The following is a 19397-nucleotide window of genomic DNA, read 5'->3' on the forward strand; positions in this document are numbered from 1 at the left end:
AGGCAGTCTACAGGTTCAATGCAATCCCTATCAAATTACCAAGGACATTTTTCACGGAACTCAAACAAAATAGTTTAAAGTTTGTTTGGAAGCACAGCAGACCCAGAATAGCCAAAGACATCCTGAGAAAGAAAAACGGAGCTGGAGGAATCAGGCTCCTGGACTTCAGCCTAGACTACAAAGCAACAGTCATCAAAACCGCATGGGACTGGCACAAAGACAGAAATATAGATCAGTGGAATGGGAGAGAAAGCCCAGAATTCAACCCACGCACCTACAGCCAACTCATCTATGACAAAGGAGGCAAGAATAAACAATGGAGAAAGGACAGCTTGTTCAAGAAGTGGTGCTGGGAAAACTGGACAGCCACATGGAAAAGAATGAAACTAGAACACTCCCTAACACCAGACACAAAGACAAACTCCAAATGGACGAAAGACCTAGCTATAAGACCACACCCTATAAGACTCTTAGAGGAAAACATAGGCCAAACACTCTCTGACATAAACGACAGCAACATCTTCTCAGATCCGCCCCTTAGAGTATTGACAATAAAAACAAAAATAAACAAATGGGACCTAATCAAACTGAAACGTTTCTGCACAGCAAAGGAAACCCTGAACAACACGAAAATAAAACCCACAGAATGGGAGAAAATCTTTGCAAGAAAATCCACTGACAAGGGATTGATCTCCAATATGTATAAACACCTTCTGCAGCTCCATACTACCAAAAAAATAAAAAAAATGACCCCATCAGAAAACGGGCAGAAGATCTAAACAGACACTTCTCCAAAGAAGACATACAGATGGCCAAAAAACACATGAAAAGATATTCAACATCTCTCATTATTAAAGAGATGCAAATCAAAACCACTACGAGGCACCACCTTATACCAGCCAAAATGGCCAGCATCCAAAAGTCTACAAACCACAAGTGCTGGAGAGGGTGTGGAGAAAAAGGAACCCTAGTACACTGTTGGTGGGATTGTACATTGGTGCAACCACTGTGGAAAACAGGATGGAGATGCCTCAGAAAACTAAACATAGAACTACCATTTGATCCAGCAATCCCACTCCTGGGCATCTATCCAGAGAACACCTCGACTCGCAAAGACTCATGTACTCTGATGTTCATTGCAGCACTATTTACAACAGCCAAAACATGGAAACAACCTAAATGTCCACCAACAGAGGAGTGGATCAAGAAGAGGTGGTAGATATACGCAATGGAATATTACTCAGACATTAAAAAGAATGAAATACCGGCATTTTTAGCAACATGGATGGACCTAGAAATTATCATGCTAAGGGAAGTCAGCCATACAATGAGACACCAACATCAAGTGCTTTCACTGACATGTGGAATCTGGAAAAAGGACAGATTGAACTTCTTCGCAGAACAGATGCTGACTCACAGACATTGAAAAACTTATGGTCTCTGGAGGAGATAGTTTGGGGGGTGGGGGGATGTGCTTGGGTTGTGGGATGGAAATCCTGTGAAATCAGATTGTTATGATCATTATACTACTACAGATGTGATAAATTCATTTCATTAATAAAAAAATAAAAAAAATAAAATAAAAGAGGAAAGAAAAAAACAAAACAAAACAAAAATCTCCTCTGGAGGAGCTCAGAAGAGCCCAGTGTAATTTTTTTCCAGGCCTGATGAGCACAGCAAATATAGCTCAATGAATTAACTTGGCTGTGCATACAGCATTTGCTTCCACTTTCATTTGTAACAAATTCATTTGTTTTGTTAAGTGAATAACTCTAACTTAGTGTTTACTGGGCTTCAGTATCACAAAGCTCCTTCCTTATAATGCATTAGAAAGACTCCTTTTTAGAAGTTCCTGTCCTGGCACAGCGGAAATGAATCTGACTAGGAACCATGAGGTTGCTGGTTCTATCGCTGTCGTTGCTCAGTGGGTTGAGGATCCAGCGTTTTGGTGTACATCACAGATACAGCTTGGATCTGGCATTGCTGTGGCTATGATGTAGGTCGGCAGCTGTATCTCTGATTTGACCCCTAATGGGAACCACCATATGCCATGGGTGTGGCCCTGAAAAAGATAAAAAAAGAAAGAAAAAGAAGATTCCTTTTCAGTATAAAAAGGGACCTTTTGGTTTCTTATTTACCCATTTATCTAATTTTTAAGAGAGGAAACCAAGGTCCAGAGTGTTTCTCTCAATAGCACATAGATAATGAGCACTAGAGCAAAGACTAAAATAAGTCTCTTAACTCCAAATTGAGTTACACTTAACGAAGCCCATTAAATAACTGTCTTCCTTGTAATTTACAGAAGACTCCACCAATTGTTAAGGGTCTGTTAGGTACTGGGTACTTTACATATATTTTTGTCTTTTAATCCTCTCATAAGACCTCCAAGAAGGGGGTCATTAATGGATGCCACTAAAGCATTTAAATGATACCAGTCTGTAGCAGCACTTAAGGTGTACTCAGTGCTTCCCCTACATTATTTCCAATTTTTCACAAAAATCCTGCAAGACATCATCATCCTTGTGCTATGAAGGAGAGTCTTGGTTCTCTGAGGGATGAAGCAACTTGCTAAATTCACAAAGATAAGAAATCACTGCGCACTGGATCCAAATTCCCCCCTGAAAAGCCTATTGTATCCCTCAGAACACCCCCAAGCGTTAGGTGCTTGACTTCAATGATGGTGAAACTAGTAAAGTCAGCTGGTGCTTCCAGGTGGAGCTGAGCTCTCACTAGTGTAGTGGTGTCGCCTGGAGTGACGTTGCATTAGGGGCTGCCTGGGCCTTAGCTTGTCAAGTCAAAAACCTGACCCTACCATTTCATCTAAGGGTGGCTTGTGTCCTTAAAAATAAATTCGCATTAACCATATCACATGATAATAATCATCATATAATAATTATTATGATAATAATATTGATAACTACAATTTATTGAGTATCTGTTACATCTAGTATACTTTATGTCCACTGTCTCTAATGATTATGGCGTTAGACCTATCAGCCTAAGAGACAAACCCAATTTTCCACTCAGCACACATCCTCATGTTGAATCATGGTGTGTAAGAGTATCCTGCAGAATGTGAACAAAGAATGGCCACAGAGAGAGGTGAGGGTCTTCCCTCATTCCACAGTGATCTACTGAAAGATCTTAGTTAAAAGTTGATTTTCCTTATATAAGTATTTGACAGGCTTAGTCTAAAATCAAAACTGATATGATAATCAGTACTCAAATATATATATTTTTTTTTTGGTGCTTCTTAAGAGTTACAACAAAAACGTGATACCTAAGGTTACAATCTGGGAAGATTTTGAGAAATCTTGCCTGTGCCATCATGTAATAACATTTTTTTTTCATCATGTAATAACATTTTTACAAATCTCATCGTAATATGTGTTACTGGGAAGACTTAGGCAGTTAGGCAATCTCTTCTATTGCAACTTGATTTTGATAATTCACCTGTCCTGGTATTTTTGCAATGAAACAGTGTGTTAGGCCAAAGGAGATACATCCCCTCTCACTACACAGTGGCATCAATATCTCATTTTCATCCATAACAGCAACCAAGACCAACCTCATTCCAAAAAGTAGAGACAGGAACTTATTTGGAAAGTGCTTCAAAAGCTACTCACTCTTTAGCAGCCTTTGGCCTCTTCTGAATGACTCTGTAAGGTGAGATCATGACAATAGGAATAAACAGGGACACTTTTCGAGTAGAAGCCATGGGTCCTAAAAGATGGCTAAATAAAGAAGGGTGAAGGTACTGGTTTAAGTCCATCCTCCTATGTCCTCCGGAGGAAAAATTAGAGGGTTGGGTTTAACATACACACACTACTACATATAAAAGAGATAAACAAGGGAACTCTACTGTATGGCACAGGGAACTCCACTCAATATCTTGCAATAACTTATATGGGAAAACAATCTGAAAAAAGAATATATATAACTGACTCACTTTGCTGTATACCTGAAACTAACACAAAATTATAAATCATGTATACTCTAATAGAAATTTCTTTAAAACAGTCTACCCACCTTAAAGAAATAAATAAATAAAGAATAGGTTTCATCTCTCTCCTCCTCTTGAGCTGAGAAGGAGCTATTGGATTCAATTAAGCTAAGGGTTTTGCATTATTGTCAAGAGTATTTTAAGACAGTAGAAAAGCTAAAACCAAAATGTTGGGCTGAGGTTAGATACAGGAAATAATGTAGACAGGATGTAAAAGTCAACACAAAAGAGTCATAAATGGGCCAAATTCAGACAGGACACAGCTCCAAATCCAGTCTAAACATTAATAATTTCTGGGAAGTCTTCTGCAGATTAATTTCATCTATCACATACACAGATTCTTTTATCTTGACATATTGAGTTGATTCAGTTTATTTTGAGGATCTATGTGCCATTTTCTTCCACAATTGCACTATATACACACACCCAAACAACATTAGTCTCATTCAAAAATTATATACAAACCAACTGAGACTGGGTATGGATTCAATCAGCTGAAAGTTGTTTGGAAAATTGTTGATTCATTTGGGGGAAAAAATGAATCTATATCCTTATCTCAAACTATAAACAAAATTATTCCCAGAGAATAAAATTTAAACGGAAAAAAATTAAAACTATAAACATACTACAGATGATACTTCCAGCTATGGTGGCCTAAAAGTCTGGAAGATCCTCTCTCCAAGAAACAAGTAACTGAAAAAGTGTTTATTTGTGAAAACTTGCTCAAACGATAGATAATAACAGCAGGAATCTGAGGGTTTTTGCATGAGGAGTTCTATCTCCTACTCAGCTCAGCTGTCAATAACAGTAGGTTTTACTACTAGGAGAGTGATAGGTGAGAAAATCTGTAGACTTGCTGCCTGGGGCCAGACTTGACTTGGGGCAGAGAACAAAAACTCTCACTGCTAGTGTTAAAGTAGCAAAACTAGAAGAAAAATTTTAAAAAGAAAAAGAATGAGGAAAACCTGTAGGTCTTCTAGCCTGAGGTTGTGGTTTCCTTTAGGGCAAGTAGCCAACCAGCCAGCAGTTTATGGGATGATCCTAGAAATGAGAAAGTTACAGGGGTCAGCCTCGGGGACAAGGAGAACATTCCCCCGACCCTCGCGGGACCTGCGTGCTGGCCAGCAAGACCACCAGGAGGATCTTCTAGGAGCCGGCCAAGCCGAACCCTAAGCTATCCACTCCCAGCGTGAAGGGCAAGCCACCACTGAGAGAAAACCCTCGCTGCTTTGTCATCTTTCCTATCAAATACCATGACATCTGGCAGATGTATAAGAAGGCAGAGGCTTCCTTTTGGACAGCTGAGGAGGTGGGCCTCTCCAAGGGCATTCAACACTGGGAAACCATGAAGCCTAAGGAGAGATATTTTATTTCACATCATCTTGGCTTTCTTTGCAGCAAGTGATGGCATCGTGGATGAAAACTTGGTGGAGTGGTTTAGCCAAGAAATTCAGATTACAGAAGCTCGTTGTTTCTATGGCTTCCAAATTGCCATGGAAAACATACATTCTGAAATGTATAGCCTCCTCATTGATACTTACATCAAAGATTCCAAAGAAAGCGAATTTCTCTTCAATGCCATCGAGACAATGCCTTGTGTAAAGAAGGAGGCAGACTGGGCCTTGCACTGGATGGGGGACAAAGAGGCTCCACGTGGAGAACGTGTCATCACCTTTGCTGCCGTGGAAGGAATTTTCTTTTCTGGTTCTTTTGCATCCACATTCTGGCTCAAGAAACGAGGACTGATGCCTGGCCTGACGTATTAGCAGAGATGAGGGTTTACACTGCGACTTTGCCTGCCTGATGTTCAAACTCCTGCTACACAAACCTTCGGAGCAGAGAGTGAAAGAAATAATCATCAATGCAGTTAGGATAGAACAGGAGTTCTTCATAGAGGAGCTGCCGGTGAAGCTCACTGGGATGAATTGCACTTTAATGAAACAGTACATTGAGTTCGTGGCAGACAGACTCAGGCTGGAGCTGGGCTTCAGCAAGGTTTTCAGAGTAGAAAATCCCTTTGACTTTATGGAGAATATTTCACTGGAAGGGAAGACGAACTTCTCTGAGAAGAGAGTAGGCGAGTATCAGAGGATGGGAGTGATGTCGAGTCGGACAGAGAATTCTTTTACCTTGGATGCTGACTTCTAAGGGAGCTGATGATGTGCTCTTATTTTTCTGATTCCCCCCGCCCCTTCTCATCAAAAGAGAAAAAAAAAATCAGGTACTCAAACTGTGTCAACCATGAATTACGCATAATGTTCATTAGCGGCATCTTCATAGCTACCTCAACTCCTGCTAACGCTAGTGGGGTCACCTAGATTGAAAGCGCAGACAAAAGCTACTCGGATGTTTAGCAACGATCTTGTCCGTGTTTGGCTTGGCTGTACACGACTTCACCCTGGTTCTTAACAGCGCCTTTCTCGGCCTTTCTCAGCCTCAAAGTGTGGGACTTAGTTGTGTTCGATCCACCAGGATCCAACAGTTAACAACCACAAGGCTGAAGGAAGACAAGCTCACTGCTTCAGAGCAGATTTTAAAGTTTACTTATGATTTGTATGTAAAACTGTCACTTTACAGACAAATATACATAGTGTATGCTGTTGGGCCAAAAAGCCTTGATTTCACCTAAATTTGTTGGTTTCAGCACCAGACCCAAAGTATTCTATTTACCACTAATGGGAGCCAATTCAAAATGTACTGGGTGACCCAAGTACATTAAGCCTGTGTAAACCAAGCATGTTATGTTTTATTTTTCTTTACTGAATTGATGGTGCTTTTTAACTCAGTCCTTTGCACACCCAGGTATTAGTATCAGCCAGGTGCTGCCACATAGAAGGCAGGTGGGTTTTGTGCTGTAGCCCAGGTCAAGGGATAAAAGGAGAGAGAAGATGCTAACTTAGATCACTAGAGAAAAAGGATCCAGGCTCACTGCTGGCAACCTGGGTGGGCCTGAGGGGCAGCAGCATTGATTTTCCCACACTGTATGTCCTCCGACTTCACATTAATAGGAAGGATCCTTGAAAAGTCTTCTTAGCTGGGATCTGAAATATTTGCCTGATAAATTGGTTTTCAAGTCATCCTTGAACAAAAATGACCCACCTAGGAGTTTTCTCCCCCTAAGTGGTAAAACCTGGACTGAAGTTGCCTCTCCTTAAAGTTGAGTGTTTATTCTGGTTTTGTTTAATTCGTGTGTAAGTAGGTACTATTGACTTAACCATTTATACTCTTTAAGTTAGAGAATTTTTCTACCATACATGTTTTTTAATATTATAGCTATAGTTCATACTTTGAAATAATTACCCAGTATTATTTTGCAGTTGATAATTGAGATATTGTTCAGTGCAAATATTTCTAGGATTTGCCTAAATCTGAGCATCACCTGCTCAATCCCTAAAGTTCAGTAGAAGACTAGTGTTGTGCAAGTGATAAATACATGTTCCACTCAGATGTTACTTTCAGATAAAGGCATGAACTTAACAGATATATTTAATAGGGCTAGTTTGAATCCCTGTTTTTATGTTCCCTCCCCACACACACCCTTCAAAAAAGCCAAGAGGTGACGACATAATAGGTAATGCATGATGCTCATCCATCCTTTGGCCGAGTTGTTAAAACAGGTTGTTTGTGTGTTGGCTGACCACTGGCCTGCTCTGTTGTCAGTTTTCTTCACTGATTGTATAAATGGTATAATAGTCAATTTAAAATTTTCTGTCATGGGAGGCCCTTTTCTATCTTTTAAATTATTGTTCCATAGAGTTGATCCAGATTATATGGTCCTGAAACTCATGCAACACAAACATAAAAGACACCCTTTGCCTTGAATTGTCAGGTACAGGTGGATGCTAGAATCATATTTTAGAATTCTACCTCCTGTTAGCTGTGTGGTATAAGGATTAGTTTCTGCCAACTAGGATTCAGTTTCTTAATCTGTTTAAAAGGAAACAGATTTTTGTTTAAAGCGTTTCAATGTCTCTTAATATTGAGTGCTGCACAAGTGTTAAACGATTTAAATAAAACTATTCTTACGTCAAAAAAAAAAAAAAAAAAGAAAGAAAGAAAAGAAAGTTATAGGAAGGCTAGATAAACTCTCCACACACCCTTGACTGACAGGGCAGCTACAAACCTTCAGGGTAGACTTGAGAGAGCTTGATGTAAAGTGAAAGCCAAGGCAGACTTGAGAACTAGCTTAACTTTGATTAAACCCACAACCCACAAACAGATTGATTGGCAGAAGATGGAACTTTTATAGAGTCAAGATATATCAGCAAAACTTCTTTTTAAACACTGGTTGATCACTAAGCTATGCAGACATGGAGGTGACCCCAGGAAGTCAGGCCAAAAAAATGAAAATATATTTTAAAAAACTGAGCAGAGACCGCAGTGGCCACAGACCATAAAGGAAACAGACTGTACAAAATGGAGGAAAGGTACAAAAATGAAGAAAAGAGAACCTCAGGGGTACAAATCAACAGTACATTGCCTAAAATGTCAATTTTCAACAAAATTATGAAATATACAAAGTAATAGAAAAGTGTGACTGTGTTCAGGAATGAAAGCAGTCAATACAAATCAGTTCTGACTGTGCCCATATGTTAAAAGTAGCAGACAAAGTCATCAAAGCAGCTATTATACCTATGCATAAATAATTAAAGGAAAATGTTAAAATAATTAAAGGAAATATTATAACCTAAGTTGACAATAAGGACACTTAATAGAGAAATATAAACTATAAAAAAAGAGCCAAACAAAAATTAGAATTGAAAAGTACAAAAAACAAAACAAAAAATGAGTTTGAGAAATGACAGAAGAAAAAAACCACAAATCTGAAGACAGATTAATAGAAATTATCCTTTAAAAGAATATAGAAAAGAAAATTGAAAGAAAATGAGTAGACCTACACAGACCCCTCAGAAAAAAATAGAAAGGAAATCAACGTACATGTAATAGGAATCCTGAAGAAGAGGAGAGAGAAAAAGAGACAGAAAAACATCTAAAGGAATAGTCCTTGGAAACTACTCAAATATTCTGAAAATCAATGATCAGTAGGTTCAAAGAATCCAACAAACCTAAGTAAGATAAACACAGATTCACATATCATAGTCAAATTGCTGAAAGCCAGAGACAACAAAAAATCCTGTATGCAATAAGACAAAAATTTATTGTCATGTACAGGAAAACAACAACACGTATATCAGCTGATTTTCCATGAGAAAAAATGGAGGCCACAGGACAGTAGAATGACATATTCAAAAAGCTCAAAGAGTCTTAACTATGTATCTGGCAAAACCATCTTTCAAAAATGAAAGCAAAATAATGTAACTCAAAGATAAACAAAAGATGAGAGAATATGTAGCTATCAGAATTCCCTCCTAAGAAACACCAAAGGAATGGAGTTCCCCTTGTGACTTAATAGATTAAGGACTCAACATTGTCTCCATGAGGATGCAGGTTCAATCCCTGGCCTCACTCAGTGGGTTAAGGATCTGGCACTGCTGCAAGCTTCAGTGTAGGCTGCAGAGGCTGCTGAGATTCAGTGTTGCTCTGGCTATGGCATAGAGAGCAGCTGCAACTCTAATTCAACCCCTGGCCTGGGAACTTCCATATGCCATAGGTGTGGCCCTGAAAAAGAAAAGAAAAGAAAAGAAAATATTAGAGGACTTTCAGGCTAAAAGATGATACCAGATAGTAACATGGACTGAGAGAAAGAAATGAAGAGCATTGGAAATTATAAATATTGAGTAAATATAAAAGAGTGGGTAAAGAGGTCTTGTTCTCTTTTCTCCCTGAATTTCTTTTATTCCATTTTGTTTTGCCACAACAGCAGCATGTGGAAGTTCCTCTGCCAGGGATGCTGGATCCTTAATCACTGAGCCACCAGAGAACTCCCCTGAAATTCTTTTAAAAAGTGATTGCATAAAGCAATAATGATAATCCTATACTGTTGAATTTGCATCATATATAGATACACCATATACAGGAATAATAGCACAAAAGAAGGAGGAAGAAATAGAGAAATATTGACACCAAGTTGCTGTGTTTTACCAGAATAGTCATTATTAAACTAAAACAGATTGTAATAAGTTTACATATATATCATAACCTAAAGCACCACTAAGAAAATTAATTTTAAAAAATAGTTGATAAAACAAAATAGGAATTAAAACAGCATGCTAAAAATATTTATTTAACACAAAAGAAGACAGCAAAAAGGGAAAGAAGAACAAAGACATCAAAAAAGAGCAAATAGAAAAAGAGCAGATATAAATCCGACTATATCAATACTTACACTAAATGTGACTGAATTAAACAGTTTAATCAAAAGGCAATTATCAAATCCACCAGTGTGATACACCTCTTTAACAAACTGAAGAATAAAAACCATATGATCCTCTCAACAGACGCGGAAAAAGCCTTTGACAAAATCCAACACCCATTTCTGATAAAAACCCTTCAGAAAGTGGGCATAACGGGAACCTACCTCAACATGATAAAGGCCATATATCACAAGCCCACAGCGAACATCATTCTCAATGCTGAAAAGCTGAAAGAATTCCCGCTGACATCAGGAACAAGACAAGGATGTCCGCTCTCACCACGACTCTTCAACATAGTTTTGGAAGTCCTAGCCACAGCAATCAGAGACGTAAAAGAAATAAAAGGAATCCAAATTGGAAAGCAAGAAGTAAAACTCTCACTATTTGCAGATGACATGTTGCTATACTAGAGAATCCTAAAGACTCTACCAGAAAACTGCTAGAGCCCATCCATGAATTTGGCAAAGTCGCAGGATACAAAATCAATACACAGAAATCAACGGCACTTCTATACACTAACAATGAAAGAGGAGAAGAAGAAATTAGGGAAGCAATCCCGTTTACCATCACATCCAAAAGAATAAAATACCCAGGAGTAAACCTACCTAAAGAGACAAAAGACCTGTACTCTGAAAACTATAACACGCTGATGAAAGAAATCAAAGATGGCACAAATAGATGGAAAGACATACCATGCTCGTGCATTGGAAGAGTTAATATGATCGAAATGACTCTACTGCCTAAGGCAGTCTACAGGTTCAATGCAATCCCTATCAAATTACCAAGGACATTTTTCACGGAACTCAAACAAAATAGTTTAAAGTTTGTTTGGAAGCACAGCAGACCCAGAATAGCCAAAGACATCCTGAGAAAGAAAAACGGAGCTGGAGGAATCAGGCTCCTGGACTTCAGACTATACTACAAAGCAACAGTCATCAAAACTGCATGGGACTGGCACAAAGACAGAAATATAGATCAGTGGAATGGGAGAGAAAGCCCAGAATTCAACCCACGCACCTACAGCCAACTCATCTATGACAAAGGAGGCAAGAATATACAGTGGAGAAAGGACAGCTTGTTCAAGAAGTGGTGCTGGGAAAACTGGACAGCCACATGGAAAAGAATGAAACTAGAACACTCCCTAACACCAGACACAAAAACAAACTCCAAATGGACGAAAGACCTAGCTATAAGACCACACCCTATAAGACTCTTAGAGGAAAACATAGGCCAAACACTCTCTGACATAAACGACAGCAACATCTTCTCAGATCCGCCCCTTAGAGTATTGACAATAAAAACAAAAATAAACAAATGGGACCTAATCAAACTGAAACGTTTCTGCACAGCAAAGGAAACCCTGAACAACACGAAAATAAAACCCACAGAATGGGAGAAAATCTTTGCAAGAAAATCCACTGACAAGGGATTGATCTCCAATATGTATAAACACCTTCTGCAGCTCCACACTACCAAAAAAAAAAAAAAAATGACCCCATCAGAAAACGGGCAGAAGATCTAAACAGACACTTCTCCAAAGAAGACATACAGATGGCCAAAAAACACATGAAAAGATATTCAACATCTCTCATTATTAAAGAGATGCAAATCAAAACCACTACGAGGCACCACCTTATACCAGCCAAAATGGCCAGCATCCAAAAGTCTACAAACCACAAGTGCTGGAGAGGGTGTGGAGAAAAAGGAACCCTAGTACACTGTTGGTGGGATTGTACATTGGTGCAACCACTGTGGAAAACAGGATGGAGATGCCTCAGAAAACTAAACATAGAACTACCATTTGATCCAGCAATCTCACTCCTGGGCATCTATCCAGAGAACACCTCGACTCGCAAAGACTCATGTACTCTGATGTTCATTGCAGCACTATTTACAACAGCCAAAACATGGAAACAACCTAAATGTCCACCAACAGAGGAGTGGATCAAGAAGAGGTGGTAGATATATGCAATGGAATATTACTCAGCCATTAAAAAGAATGAAATACCAGCATTTTTAGCAACATGGATGGACATAGAAATTATCATGCTAAGTGAAGTCAGCCATACAATGAGACACCAACATCAAATGCTTTCACTGACATGTGGAATCTGAAACAAGGACAGATTGAACTTCTTCGCAGAACAGTTGCTGACTCACAGATATTGAAAAACTTATTGTCACTGGAGGAGACAGTTTGGGGGATGGGGGGATGTGCTTGGGTTGTGGGAAGGAAATCCTGTGAAATCAGATTGTTATGATCATTATACTACTATAGATGTGATAAATTCATTTGAGTAATTAAAAAATAAAAGAATATATGTTACAAAAAAGAAAAGCTGAACGAAATTGATGGAATTTTCACTAGACTGACAATGAAAAAAGAGACAAAATATAAATTACTAAAATCAGGAATGAAAAGGGTATGCAATAACTGATCCTATAAAAATGGAAAGAATTAAGAATATTATGAACAACTTAATGCCAGCAAATCACACAATTTGGATGAAATATATAAACTCCTAGAAAGATAAAAATTACCAAAATTGATCCCAAAAGAAATTAAAAATAAGATTTCTAGGAGTTCCCATTGTGGCTCAGTGGTAAGGAATCTGACTAGTGTCCATGAGGATGTGGGTTTGATCCCTGGCCTTGCTCAGTTGGTTAAGGATCCAGCATTGCCACAAGCTGTTCCACAGACCTGCAGCTACAGCTCTGATTTGACCCCTCGTCTGGGAACTTCCATATGCTACAGAAGAGAAATTAGGCAAACAATCTAATTTCCCTAGAGAAATCAGGGAAACAATCCCAATTACCATTGCATCAAAAAGAATAAAATACCTAGGAATAAACATACCTAAAGAGAAAAAAGACCTATACTCTGAAACTCTAAGAAGCTGATGAAAGAAATCAAAGAAGACACAAATAGATGGAAAAATATACCATGCTCTTGGATTGGAAGAATCAATACAGTCAAAATGATAATACTACCTAAGGCAATCTACAGATTCAACATAATCCCTATCAAATTACCAATGACATTCTTTATGGAACCAGAACAGAATATTTTAAAATTTGTACAGAAACACAAAAGACCTTGAATAGTCAGGGCAATATTGAAAAGAAAAAAAGAACTGGAGAAATCAGGCTCCCTGACTTCAGACTTACTACAAAGCTACAGTCATCAAACTGGTACGGTACTGGCACAAAAACAGAAATATAGATCAATGGAACAGGAGAGAAGGCTTAGAAATAAATGCAAACTCCTATGGTCAATTAATCTATGACAAAGGAGGCAAAAACATACAGTGGAGGAAATACAGTCTTTTTAATAAATGGTGCTGGGAAAACTGGACAACTGCATAGAAGATAAGATATTAGAACACTAATACCATACACAAAAATAAACTCAAAATGGATTAAAGACCTAAATGTACACCAGACATTATAAAACTCCTAGAGGAAAACATAGGCAGAGTGCTTTTTGACATAAATCACAGCAACATCTTGTTTGATCCACCTCCTAGAATAAAGACTATAAGGACACAAATAAACCAATGGGACCTAATTAAACTCAAAAGCTTATTCACAGCAAGGGAAACTATTTAAAAAATGAAAAAACAACCCAAAGGATGGGAGAAAATTTTTGCAAATGACTCAACCAACAAATGTTTAATCTCTAAAATATACAAACTCATACAACTCAACAAGAAAAAAACAAACAACTCAACTGAAAAATGGGCAGAAGACCTAAATAGACATTTCACCAAAGAAGACACACAGATGGCCAGCAGGCACATGAAAAAAATGCTCAACATCACTAATTATTAGAGAAATGAAAATCAAAACTATAATGAGGTACCACCTCACACCAGTTAGTGGTCATCATTAACAAATCAACAACTAACAAATGCTGGAGAGGATGTGGAGAAAAAAGGAACCCTCCTACACTGTTGGTGGGAATGTAAATTGGTACAACCACTACAGAAAACTCTGTGGAACTACCTCAGAAAACTAAATATAGAACTACCATATGATCCAGCAATCCCATTCCTGGGCATATATCCAGACAAAAACTGAACTGAAAAAGATACATGCACCCGTATGTTCACTACAGCACTATTCACAATAGCCAAGGCATGGAAACAATCTAAATGCCCTTCGACAGATGAATGGATTAGAAAGACATGGTACATATATACAATGGAATACTACTCCGCCATTAAAAAGGATAAAATAATGCCATTTGTAGCAACATGGATGGAACTGGAGACTCTCATAATGAGTGAAGTAAGCCAGAAAGAGAAAGACAGATACCATATGATATCACTTATATGTGGAGTCTAAAACATGGCACAAATGATCTATCTACAAAACAGAAAAGATCATGTACATGTAGGAGAGACTCATGTTTGCCGGGGGTGGAATGGATGGAGATTCTGGAATTAGTAGATGCAAGCTCTTACATTTGGAGTGAACAGGCCATGAGATCCTGTTGTATAGTAAGGGAACTATATATCTAATCACTTGTGATGGAATATGATGGAGGATAATGTGAGAAAAAGAATGGGTGTATATACACATATATATATGTGTATATACACACACACATACATGAATGGGTCACTTTGCTTTACAGCAGAAATTGACAGAACACTGTAAATAAATCATAGTAATTTTTTTTTAAATAAAGGTAACAGGAGTTCCCGTTGTGGCACAGAGGAAATGAATCCAAATAGGAACCATGAGGTTGCGGGTTGGATCCCTGGCCTCACTCAATGGGTTAAGGATCCAGTGTTGCTGGGAGCTGTGGCGTAGGTCTCAGACACGGCTCAGATCTGGCATTGCTGTGGCTGTGGCATAGGCCAGCAGCTACAGCTCCATAATTGGAGCTAATGACCCCTAGCCTAGGAACCTCCATATGCTGCAGGTATGGCTCTATAAAGCAAAAAAGCAAAACAAAACAAAAACAAACAAACAAAAAAAACTAGGTTCCCCCCCAAAAAAATTTAAAAAATAAAGGTAACATAGCACAAATGCTTGAAAAAATAAAAAACTTAAAAGAAATGGAGAAATCTATGTTCACAGGCTGGAAAATTCAATATTGTTAAGATGGCAGTTCTGTTCAAAGTGATCTGTAGATTCAAATGCAATTTCTACCAAAATCCAGCAGGAATATTTTTATAGAAACTATCAAGTTGTCGGAGTTCCCATTGTGGCACAGTGGAAATAAATCCGACTAGGAACCATGAGGTTGCGGGTTCGATCCCTGGCCTTGCTCAGTGGGTTAAGGATCCAGTGTTGCCGTGAGCTGTGGTGTAGGTTGCAGACACGGTTCGGATCCCACATTGCTGTGGCTCTGGCGTAGGCCGGCAACTGCAGCTCCGATTCGACCCCTAGCTTGGGTACCTCCATATGCTGCAAGTGCGGCCCTAAAAAGACCAAAAAGAAAAAAAAAAAAAAAAAAAACTACCAAGTTGTCCTAAACTGTATATGAAAATGCAAGAAACCTAAATTAGCCAATGTAAGTTTGAATAAGAAAATAAAAAGCAAAGGATTCACATTACCTTATTTTGAAATTTACTATAAAGTATAGCAATCAAGAAAGTGTAGTACTGGTATAAAGATAGACACATAGATCAATAGAACAGAAGAGTACAGAAACATACTGCTACAATAATGCACAATTTATTTTCAACAAAGATGCCAAGACAATCTGCCGCAGAGAAGATAATTTTTTCAACCAATAGTGTTTAATACAATTGAATATGCACATGCAGATAAATTTAGTCCTTACTTTATATTATAGGTCACAGCTGCAGCTCAGATCTGGTATTGCTGTGGCTGTGGGGTAGGCCGGCAGCTGCAGCTTCAACTCAACCCCTAGCCTGAGAAGTTCTATATGCCACAACTGCGGCCCTAAAAAAAAAAATTTTTTTTTAAATTTAAAAAAATATTGACAACACCAAGTATTGGCAAGATTCTAAAATGGTACAACACTTAGGAAAATAGTTTGGAAGTTTCTTAAAAAGGTGAGCATAGACTTTAGCAAGTGATATAGCAACACTACTCCTAAGTATCTACTGAAAAGAAATGAAGGCATGTCTCCACTTACACGTGAATATTCAAAGTAGCATTATTCACAATAAGCAAAAACTGGAAATAACCCAAATGTCCATCAATGTGGTTTATCTGTACAATTGAACACTATTTAGTACTAAGTAGGAACAATCTACTGATACTACAACATGGTTAAACCTCGAAGTCATGATGCTCAATGAAAGAAGCCAGAAACAAAAGACGACATAATGCGTGGTTCCATTTATATGAAATTTCTAGGAAAGACAAATCTGTAGAATTAAAAAGCAGATCACTAGTTGCCAGAGGCTGAGGTTAGAGTGAGAAATAACTGCAAATAGATACAAGGGAATTTCTGAGTTGATAGAAATGTCATAAAACTGGATGGTTGCACAACTCTCTACATTTGTAAAAATAATTGAACAATATACTGATCGTGGGTGATTTTTTTTGCATGTTAACTGAATCTGTATAAAGCCTTAAATTTTAAAAAGTGGGAAAAAAAGTACTAGAATAGAAGTAGAAAAATTAACATGTTTACTAAACTTTACAGAAATAAGTGATGTGGGAATGGACACAGAAAGGTAAAAATAACGTTTTAAAGGAATAAATGAAAATTTGCTAAACTTTGGAAGGGGCAGGTAAAGGAAAACAATGAATCAAAAGTACCACAAGTTTTTACATCAGAAGCTGTCTGAGCTGCTCTCCGGGTGTAAAATACCACCAGGAAGTCTGGCTAAATTTGATAGGCAATTGGGAATGCCATCCTGGAGCTCAGACCAATGTCAGTTTCAAAGATGCAGATTTGGAAACTATGCACAGGTTTGAAATCGTGGGCCTGAATGAGATCACGAAAAAATTCAGAGCAAGCAGGACAAGACAGAACCTTGTAGAACACTCATCGCTAAGGAGCCTGAGGAGGAAGAGGTAGAATTTAAAAGAGAAAAAAAAAAAAAAAATCTTCTACACCTTCATGACACTCACCTTCCAAAACAGAGCAATGGTGGCCAACTCACAAAGGAACACAGGCAGACAGGTGGGCAAGAGGCAACAAACCAGCCAAGACTATAGTATCTCTAGATAATAAAAATAGAAAACATGGTTAATTTTCCCCTTTTGTCTCACCCCTTCAAAATAGATTAAGAGGTAAGATGCACCAAGAAACATTCTGGTTTATGTCTGGCTTGGATGTTACTATGTGTTGTCCTTTTTTTTTTTTTTTTGCTTTTTAGGGTCTCACCCATGGAATCTCCACCCCTAGAGGTTCCCAGGCTAGGAGTCAAATCAGAGCTGCAGCTGCCGGGCTACACCACAGCCATAGCAACTTGGGATCTGAGCCGCATCTGAGACCTACACCACAGCTCACAGCAACACGGGATCCTTAACCCACTGAGAAAAGCCAGGAATTGAACCCACATTCTCATGGATACTAGTCGATGGGGGTTTGTTACCACTGAGACACAACAGGAACTCCATGTGTTGTTTTTTTAAGCAGGTAATACATTAATAGGATTTTTAAAAATAAAGACCATATTTAAAAAGCAGTATAGAGCAAATCTTGTTCCTCACCTTCCCATGTCTCAGTTAATAGCTTTTCTTTTTTTTTTTTTGCAGCCACCTGGAGGCATATGGAGTGTGGAGCTCTCTGGGGCTGGGGATCAGATCTGAGAAGTATTTGCCACCTAAGCCACAGCTGCAGCAAATGCCAGATCCTTAACCCACTGCTCCTGGCCAGGGATAGAACCCATGTCCCAGTGCTCCCAAGGCACTTCCAATCCCCTTGTACCATAGCAGGAAATCCTAACAATTTTTAATAGTTCCTTGATTTTCTTAAAAAAGAAATTTTGAAAGAAAGAGGAATTTAGTAAAATGGAAATTAAATAGAAAATTCCAGAAATAAACAGTCTAGAAGCTATAAAATGTGAGCCATTCTGAGTAGCATGATGAAATCTTCATGTCTCCCACAGGGACTTGAATCACCCCTTTGTCCAGCATATACACACTGTATATGCCACTTACCCCTCAGCACAGGAAAAACCATAGTGTAAGGAAGGTTCAGCCCTGTCCATGGTTTCAGGCATCCACTCGGGCCTGGGAACCTATCTTCCTGGGGATACCAGGGCACTACTGTGTTTGGAGAAGAGAAAAAGGCAGAGATGGGGAATGTTATTTGGGTCTAAGTTGACATTCCCTGGGTGCGTCTCTGCTCCAAGTGGATTTTCTGGCCCTCATCCCTGTCTCCACCCTGCTTCCAGTGCAGAGACTGACCTTGTTTCCCGGGACAGCAAATGGCCCTCTCCCTGTATCTGCGCCTCTCCAGAGCAAGATCCTGTGCTCTACCTGTGGGGGGAGTGGGGTAGGGTAAAGAGGGAGGCCCAGCCAGTAGCTGCTTAGATCTTAAAGAGGTGCAGGTTCTCAATATAGAACCCAGTGACCAATGCAGTGCTTACTTTCAACTACAGCTTTTGGCTATTAAGGACATTAATGGGACAAATGAAAAAAAACCTGAATTAGGATGGCAGTAATGTACCAATGTTACTTTAGCCCAAGTCCTGCAGAAAGGGCCAGGGATCCAACCGGTGCCACAGCAGTGACTATGCTGGATCCTTTAACTACTAGGCCACCAGGAAACTCCATTAATTTCCCAGTTTTAATGGTTAGATTGCAGTTATGTAGGAGGATGTTTTCCTTGTAGTCACTAAAATATTTGGAGTGGAGAATCGTGTGGGCAACATACTCTCAAATGATTCAGGGGAAAAGATGTTCTTTATGCTATGCTTGCAGCTTTTTTATAAATTTGAAATGGTGTCAAAAAAATTTTTAAAACTGGGATGCAACTAGAGATTATCATACTAAGTGAAGTAAGTCAGAGAAGGACAAATACTACATGATATCACTTATATGTAGAATCTAAAATGTGGCACAAATGAACCTATCTACAAAACAGAAACAAACTCAAAGACATGGAGAACAGATTTGTGGTTGCCAAGGGGGAGACGGGG

The 19397-nt window shown here is 38.7% G+C and overlaps 1 pseudogene; it reads left to right on the forward strand.

The window, feature by feature from the left end:
- LOC100514876 lies at positions 3717-6151 on the forward strand (annotated as a pseudogene).

This window comes from Sus scrofa, chromosome 15 (genome assembly GCF_000003025.6).
Source record: "Sus scrofa isolate TJ Tabasco breed Duroc chromosome 15, Sscrofa11.1, whole genome shotgun sequence".
NCBI lineage: Eukaryota > Metazoa > Chordata > Mammalia > Artiodactyla > Suidae > Sus > Sus scrofa.